Genomic DNA, 8636 nt, shown 5'->3' with positions numbered 1-8636 from the left:
ACAGTCCACATAAATTCTAAATTTCGAGGGCGGTAAACCCCTATACCAGAATTTCTCTTTCTCTCTCCTCTAACCCCGGGGCCCTGAGCGTTGCCATACAGTCCACATAAATTCTGAGTTTCGAGGGCGGTAAGTTCCTTACCAGAATTTCTCTTGCGGCCACTGCAATGGCACAGACCTCTGCCTGAAAGAGCGTACACTCGTCTGGCAGTCTCAGAGACACACCGATATTGAGTGCGTCAGAGTAGACTCCCAATCCAGTCCCTGACTCCATGTTGGAGCCATCGGTGTAGAATGAGTTCTCATCCTCCTCAAGTACAGCATTCACCCCTCCATTCAGCCCTTCCAGGAAAACGGAACCGCAACTATTCTCCTTCAATTTGCCGTGCTCCCTCAGTCTATGTGCGACCCTGGCAGCGCAGTTACTAATATAGACCTCAATGGGCAGCATATTCAGCATCGCCTCCAGGCCTGCCTGCGGTGCCGATCTCAGTGCCCCTTTGATACCGACGCAGGCCAACCTCTGGACTTTCTCGAACTCCCTCGCACGCGTCCTCTTCTCTACTACATTCCACCGTAGCAGTGCTCCATAGGTCTGAACTGGTCTCACGATTGCCATATACATTCATTCCCTCCCTCTCACTCCCTGTAAACCCCTCATGCCCAAGAACCCATGTCAGCGTCACATCGTGGGTCCGGAGCCTATCCAGGGACTCCAAACAATCCGCTATACATCTCAACTTCACCATCCTCGACCCCAAGGCCTTGAGCGCCGCCATACTGTCCACATATATTCTCAGTTTTGAGAACGGTAAGCCCCTTACCAGAATTTCTCTTTCTCTCTCCTTTAACCCCAAGGCCTTGAGCGTTGCCACAAAAATTCTGAGTTTCGAGGGCGGTAAGTCCCTTACCAGAATTTCTCTTGCGGCCACTGCAATGGCACAGACCTCTGCCTGAAAGAGCGTACACTCGTCTGGCAGTCGCAGAGACATACTGATATTGAGTGCGTCTGAGTAGACCCCCAATCCAGTCCCTGACTTCATGTTGAAGTCATCGGTGTAGAACGAGGTCTCATACTCCTCAAGTACAACATTCGCCCTCCATTCATTCCTCCCAGGAACACGGATCGCGACGGCACTCCAGTCGGCACTGGTGCCAGGTAGTCGGAGATCTTCCTCATCCGCATCCATAACACCCAGAATCGAATTTTGGCCGCAACCATCCTTCTTCAGCATGCCGAGCTCCCTCAGCCAAAGCGCGACCCTGGCGGCGCAATTCCGTATAGAGGACTCAATGGGCTGCATATCCAGCATCCAGGCCTGCCTGCGGTGCGGATCTCAGTTGCCCCTGTACTCCGACGCAGGCCAGTCTCGGGACCTTCTCGAACTCCCTCGCACGCGTCCTCTTCTCTACGGCATTCCACTCCAGTCGGCACTGGTGCCAGGTAGTCGGAGATCTTCCTCATCCGCATCCATAACACCCAGAATCGAACTTTGGCTGCAACCATCCTTCTTCAGCATGCCGAGCTCCCTCAGCCTAAGCGCGACCCTGGCGGCGCAGTTCCGAATATAGGCCCCAATGGGCTGCATATCCAGCATCGTCTCCAGGCCTGCCTGCGGTGCGTATCTCAGTTCCCCCTGTGACTCAGACGCAGGCCATTCTCTGGACCTTCTCGAACTTCCTCGCACGCGTTCTCTTCTCTACGGCATTCCACCGTAGCAGTGCTCCATAGGTCAGAACTGGTCTCACGTTGGCCGTATACACCCAATAAATCATCTTGGGGGTTACCTCCCACTTCCTACCAAACATACTCCTGCAGAGTAAACAGCACACAGTGCCTTAGGACTTCTTTTCTCTGTGTTCCTTTTCCAGGACAGTTTCGAATCGAGGACTATGCCTATGTACTTCGCCTCCTTCGACAGCCGCAGGGTGAACCCGTCCAAGGATGGGAGTCTGAACTCCGATGTCTTATATCTACGCTTGAAGAGCACTAGGGAAGACGTATTCCCTGGGTTGGTAATCAACCCATTTCTGGTAGCCCTTCGCGACAATCTCCTTCGTGACCCTTCCATGATCTCGCTGATCGTCGACAGATACCTGTCTCGGGCCAGCAGCACGACTTCGTTCGCATATGCGATAATCCTCGTGCCGTCCCCACCGAGATCCATCAGTATTTCATTAATCACAAGGAAGAACACCTCCCTTGGCGTTCCTCTGATCACCTGCCTTCTGACCACACTAACTCCCAGGTTCGCATTAATAAACCTGCCATAAAGCATTTTATTGGTCCACTAGGAGATTATGGTGCATGGCGTAGTACCAGACAAATGTTGCCAGTAATAGGGGGGAAAGCAGAGCGTACCTATTCGCTTCGAAAGTAAGTCTGAAGACAATTTTTATGCTAATAGTGGACAACAATTTTAATCATGAACATGTGCTTGCTCATCCGAAACCAAGCCATAAGCCCAATTGACCTAGAAATTATTTATCAGAAGAAATAATTGAAATAGTTTGAACTTGACCATCCCTATCACCTCTAGAGGATTGCAATATGTTTGTGCAAAAATCTTTATATTCGATGAACCTTAACCTCAGATAGCAGCTATCAGTTGACTTGGAAACAAAATCAAAAAAAAAAAAAAAAACAACCAAAAGTTCGGCGAATCCGAATCTTATATACCCTCCTATCGCATTTGTCAAGTCAAGCGATGGCTTTGCTAAGCTCACAAATAGACCGAGAGACACGGCTGTATGTACCAGCAGCGAAATCGGGCGAAACTGCAGGATGCTAGAAGGGATAGAGCTGACATTTCAGGCACTTCTGTGGAAGCTGGAAAGAGAATCAGATTTCCCGAGGAGCATAACACTGCTAAAATGCTGAAGAAGAAAAAGAGCTCCTCGCTTTCAAGTACTCTGGGAAGACCAAGCCAGCCCTCTGCAATGGAGACACCAGACAGTGTCCTGTGGAGGGAGACAAAGTCGGAACAGTAAAGAAAGAAGCGTGAACGGTCGCTGAGTTTCATGGAGGACTGCGACTTCCAAAAGGATACCACAACCATCACAGAAGGGAAAGATGGTCGCTGAAAAAGTAGGGAGTCACCCTCTTACGCCGGCGGCGAAGGAGTAGGAGGAACTCTCGTTGTGGTGGGAATTGATGGCCGTCTTTTTCAAGATAGGGAAAACAAGGATAGGCAAGGATCCTATCGTGTCCCTGCCTAAGTACCGGTGTTTGTTAGCAGCGCAAGTCGGCCAGGGACATAGCAAATGCTCCAAAGTCTCACCATCTTCCACAACTCCCAAAGGTGTCGCGACGGAATGCATGGTGAATGTTTTAAACAAACAAAACCAAGAGTTTGCCGTGGAGAAATGGGAGGTTTTCCCACAGGGAGGAGAAGGAGGAAGGAACTCTCCTTGTGGTGGGATTTGATAAAGTCTTCGTAACAATTTTTGTCTAAGACTAAAGGCATGACGGCCATGGGCAAGAGTTTGCCGTGAAGAAATAGCAGGTTTTACCACAGGGAGGAGAAGGAGGAAGGAACTCTCCTTGTGGTGGGAATTGATAAAGACTTCGTGACAAGTTTGGCTAAGACTCGAGGCATGACAGTCATGACCGTCTTTTTTAAGATTGGGAAGACAAAGATCCTAATACTGGTATCGTATCCCCACCTAAGTACCGGTGTCTGTTAGTCGCGAAAGCCGGCCAGTGACTTAGGAAATGCTTCATCTACCCCACGATCGGGTTAGCGAACATGCATTGAAGTCTGAAGGTGGTCCACCCATACGAAATATGAGCTGTGAGTATAGAGGGGACATCTTAACGCTGCACTTTGCGTCAGCGGAATGTACTGATACAGTCAAAAAGCTAGTTAGAAGTATTCACATTCCCTGTGGTGGGCTCAAAGCTCAACTTTGTGAGAAAGATGGACATCCCACAGCTCACAAAGGCAACGATCTTCATGAAGGATGTGGGCGGCGAAATCGCTACGGAACGCATGAGGGAAGTCTTAAACAAGCAAAACCAAGAGTTTGCCATGGAGAAATGGCAGGCTTTCCACAGGAAGGAGAAGGAGTAAGGAACTCTCTTTGTAGTGGGAATGAATAAAGTCTGCGTGAAAAGTTTCTCTAAAACTAAAGGCATGACATGGCCGTCTTTTTCAAGAATGGGAAGACTAGGATAGTCAAAAAACCTCATATTGAGCCATCAGGCTGTGCAGTGGCGAGACACTCAATAACGCCTAACGGACAAGGGGCCGACAACGAGATTATCACCAACCCTCTCGATATTGGGAAGCTCCTAATGCGGGTATGATGTTCCCACCTAAGTACCGGTGTCGGTTGGCCGTGAAACCCAGTCAGTGACATAGGAAATGCTTCAACGACTCATCATCTCCCCCACATGCCCTACACATGCTATCACTTGCCGCACCGATTTCACTAATTGTCTCGTTTTTTCACGATGAGGAGTTCCTCATAGGATTTTTTCGTTCTACCGACCGTTCGACATGCGCATTTGTCCCCCACGCCCTTAACTCAAACTGCTTCGGCCAGAAAGTCTTCGGGTTAACCGAGATTATCGACGGCAGTTTTCTGGCCTTCACTGCCAAATCGTCTGGTCTTTCATTCCCCCTTACTCCGCTATGATCATACGCCAAAACGTAGCGAATCGTGCCATTCTCAGAGAAGGCGTTAATCTCTCTGCTTACACTCCAAGACTGCTCGAGACCTTACCGTCCTGGATGTTATTGTCCTGATAGCCAGTTTACTGTCCGTAAAGATGTTCACACTCGACGTCCTCGCTTTGAAACCACAGCACCTCACACATTCCGTGATCGCCCGAATCTCCGCTTACATGGCCATATTATGGTCAGGAAGACATCTCAGATCCTGTGTTCTCAATGTAGACCCCCAGGCCCACTCTGTTCTCTAGCTTTGATCCATTCGTGAAACATGATATTCCAGATGGCAAAACCATAGTTCCGTCAATTCCAGGCTATACCGCTGGCAGCAGTGCCTCTTACTCCACCTCAAGTGTCGTCTCGGTATTCGATCGGAATTCTTTCCCATTCCTTCCAGGTTTCCTATCGTTGCCACGGTTATACCGCGATAGTATGACCCGCTCCCATCCCCTATCCATTCTCCCAACGCTTAAAGTCTCAAAGCCGCAATGGCTGCCTCCCACTTAATCTGTATGTCAATGGGTAGAATATCTTGAATAGTCTCCAGTGTCCTAGTGGGCGTGGTACTCATCGCGCCACCAAGGCCGTTCACTGAACCTATTATATTATCCTTACGTTGCACTTTTTCTCCATCGCAGTCCACCAAACTACTGAGGCGTAAGTAAGTATTGGGCAAATCACGTTCCTGTAGAGCCACTGGACTATCCTCGGACTCAGGCCCCATTTCGAGCCTACAGGCCGTCTAACTGGTGCCCAACATCTGTTAGCCTTGACTGCGAGCCTTCTTTCTCGGTACTCTCCTGAATGTGACCCTTCCTATTCTGTTTCCTGTCCAAGATCACTCCTTGGTATTTCACTTTGCTTGATATCGAATTTATTCTGTTGAGGAAACGAGGTGCATCAATTGGCTTACCTTCGTATTCCTCGAGAATTGGCAGATTTCAGTCTTATCTGGGCTAACATTAATACCCTTAGGTCTAGCCAAGTCGTATGCCATCTGCAAGACCCTTTGGAGCCTTCTGCATAGATGATTCGTATCCTTGTACTGTAGAAGTACTATAACATCGTCTGCGTAGCAGACGGGTTCAAGTCAGCATCCGTAATAGGTGGTCACCCATAGGAGTGGCGATAAAATGCCCCCCTGTGGCGTGCCCTGTGCCACTTTCTCCCTTATATTTATGTCATATGACACACAATTTACCTATCTGTTCCTTAGTAAATGGTTTATCCAGTCTCTAAGTACCCGTATTAGCTATATGCCGAAAAAAATATCGAAACATTTTTCATATGGGGGACCTTTTTGGACTATACTTGTCTTAGATATTAGAAGACACAACAAAACGTTGAACAACATTTTGGAATAATCGAAAATTTGCTGCCTCCAAGGACTTAAGAAGTAAAGTTGGAAGATCGAATTATATGGGAGTTGCATCTAAAGAAGGATTGATTTGTTCCATTTACAATACCACCCAATGTTCATCAATAGGAGATACTAGCCGTAACGAGCCCGCTCCGCTGCGCCTTCTTTAACTCTCTAATATCTTTTTAGGGTTGGGACACTTCGCCCTGAATATGTATATCGAATTTGTACCACTGTAGCCTATGTCCGCCTATAACGCTGAACGCCTGCGTTCAAATCCTGGCTGTCGAAATTTAAAGCGGTGGTGATCCCCTCTTAATGTAAAAAATTCTCCCCAAAGAGATGTCGCACTGCGGCACGCCATTAGGACTCGACTATAAAAAAAGTTCCTTATCGTTGAGTTTAAACTTGAATCGAAAAGCTTTCATAGATGTGTGAGAAGTGTGCCCCTTCTCGGTTCCTGGGTAAATTTTTACTTCACTCCCAAATACCTTTCTTTTGAGTCCTGTATTATCGTATTGGTAAATATTTCCGGTTTAGAGAGACACGTGGCCCTTAATGTTAATGTACGCTTCGGGCTCTACTTTCAAATGCAATTTATATGAGCTCCATATTGGCATGGGTAAATAAATTCTGTTTGGGGGTGGGATGAACCCCACGGACTTTATCCGGAAAATGGGTATCAATTTCCCGAAAATCAATCAATTTAAACATCAAATAGCTTTTATATAATAGCGCGGTGTTTTCGGGTGGGGCAGTTCCATGGCTCTTCAATTAAATATCAAATTCGTTTTTTCTCTCTTTGAGCTCTATATTGTCGTGGTTTGTTAGTTCCCTGTAGACTGAAAATCGGCGGAACTGATTTCCTCGAAATTTTCGCATATTGTGTAGGTTGGTCTAAAACATAGCCTATAAATTTGTTCGGTATCGGAGGGGGGACGGACCCTCCCCCTTATGCCAAATACACAACCCATAATCACAAGTGGACCGATGGGGACAATATGGGTATCAAATGAAAGGTATTGGAGAGTAGAATACGAATATGGTATTAAAATTTGAGTCTAAGTACCCATCGGGTATCCGCCCCAACCCCAAAACCGCTCCAAACAGACATATTGGAAGTTAATTTCAATATGGGGCTCAAATGAAAGGTATTCAGGAGTAGATTTCGAATCTGGCATACAAAATCAGATCGAAGTATAGGGGGTCATGCCACCCCTCAAAAATGTCATTAGACCCATTATGACTATATATGATACTTGGCTGAACCGATTTTCTTAAAATTTTCATAGACTGTGTACGTTTGTCTGGAAGGAAACATAGGCTATATAATTGCAGATATCTGGTGGAGGTGAACCCTCTCCTTTACGGCAAAGACGCCACCCATATCCGAAAGTGGTCCGCTGGGCACAATAAGGGTATCGAATGAAAGGTATTGGAGACCACAACACTAATATGGTATTAAAATTTGGGGGGTCCCCTTCCCCCCAGCACCAAAACTTCTCTTGACAGATATATTCGAAGTTCATGTCAATATGGGACTCAAATGAAATGTATTAGGCAGTAGATTACAAATAAGGCATAAAACATTAGGTCCAAGTAATGGGTGGATGCCCAAATCCCCCCAAATGGGCATATTAGCCGACCATGGTTATATGGGACTCAAATGAAAGGTATTAGGAAGTAGATGACGAATATAACATTAAAATTTGCGTTCAAGTCTAGGTGGCGCTTTTCCCCTAAAGAGAGTCAAATGTGTTATTTGACCCATTATGACAATATGGGACTCAAATGAAAGGTATTTGAGAGTAGAAAACGAATTTGATATCCAATTTTAGAGCCAAGTGTTTTGGGGTACGCCCTAAAGAACCTCCTAAAATGAACTTCATTTCCGGGAATAGAGAACAAATACGAAAATGTATTTTCAGCAAAAAGTGCCAATGGCCGCCCCAGCCCCAAAACACCCTCCAAACGGTTCATATTTACCGGTCATGGCAAAATGGGGCTTAAAGTGAAGTGATTTGCAAGTGCAGCACGAATTTGATATCCATATTTGATTCGAAATGTCTAAGGTGGCATCCCTCCTCTAATGAGAACATTACCACCAGGAACCGAGAAGGGGCAAATTCTCACACATCAACGAGTGCTTTCCGATTCAAGTTTAAACTCAATGATAAGGCACCTTTTTTATAGCCGAGTCCGAACGGCGTCCGGCAGTGCGACACCTCTTTGGGGAAAAACTTTTAAATGACCATGCATGGCATTGTATTTCGCAAATGTCGCCAACATTAAGAGGGGATAAACGCCGCTTTGTCCGATGTTCTCGCCGGGATTCGAACGCGTTCAGTGTCATAGGCTACAATGGCATGAATTCGATATCCGCACCAAGTCCGAGTCCGAGTCCGAAGGGCGTTCTGCACTGCGACACCTCTTTGTATCTCGCAAATGTTGCCAACATTAAGAGGGGATAAACGCCGCTTTGTCCGATGTACTCGCCGGGATTCGAACGCGTTCAGCGTCATAGACTACAATGGCACGAATTCGATATCGGCATTCAGGGCGAAGTGTCCCCACCCCAAGTTTAAACTCAATGATAAGGA

Source organism: Stomoxys calcitrans, chromosome 5, assembly GCF_963082655.1.
Source record: "Stomoxys calcitrans chromosome 5, idStoCalc2.1, whole genome shotgun sequence".
NCBI lineage: Eukaryota > Metazoa > Arthropoda > Insecta > Diptera > Muscidae > Stomoxys > Stomoxys calcitrans.
This window is presented reverse-complemented; position numbering follows the sequence as displayed.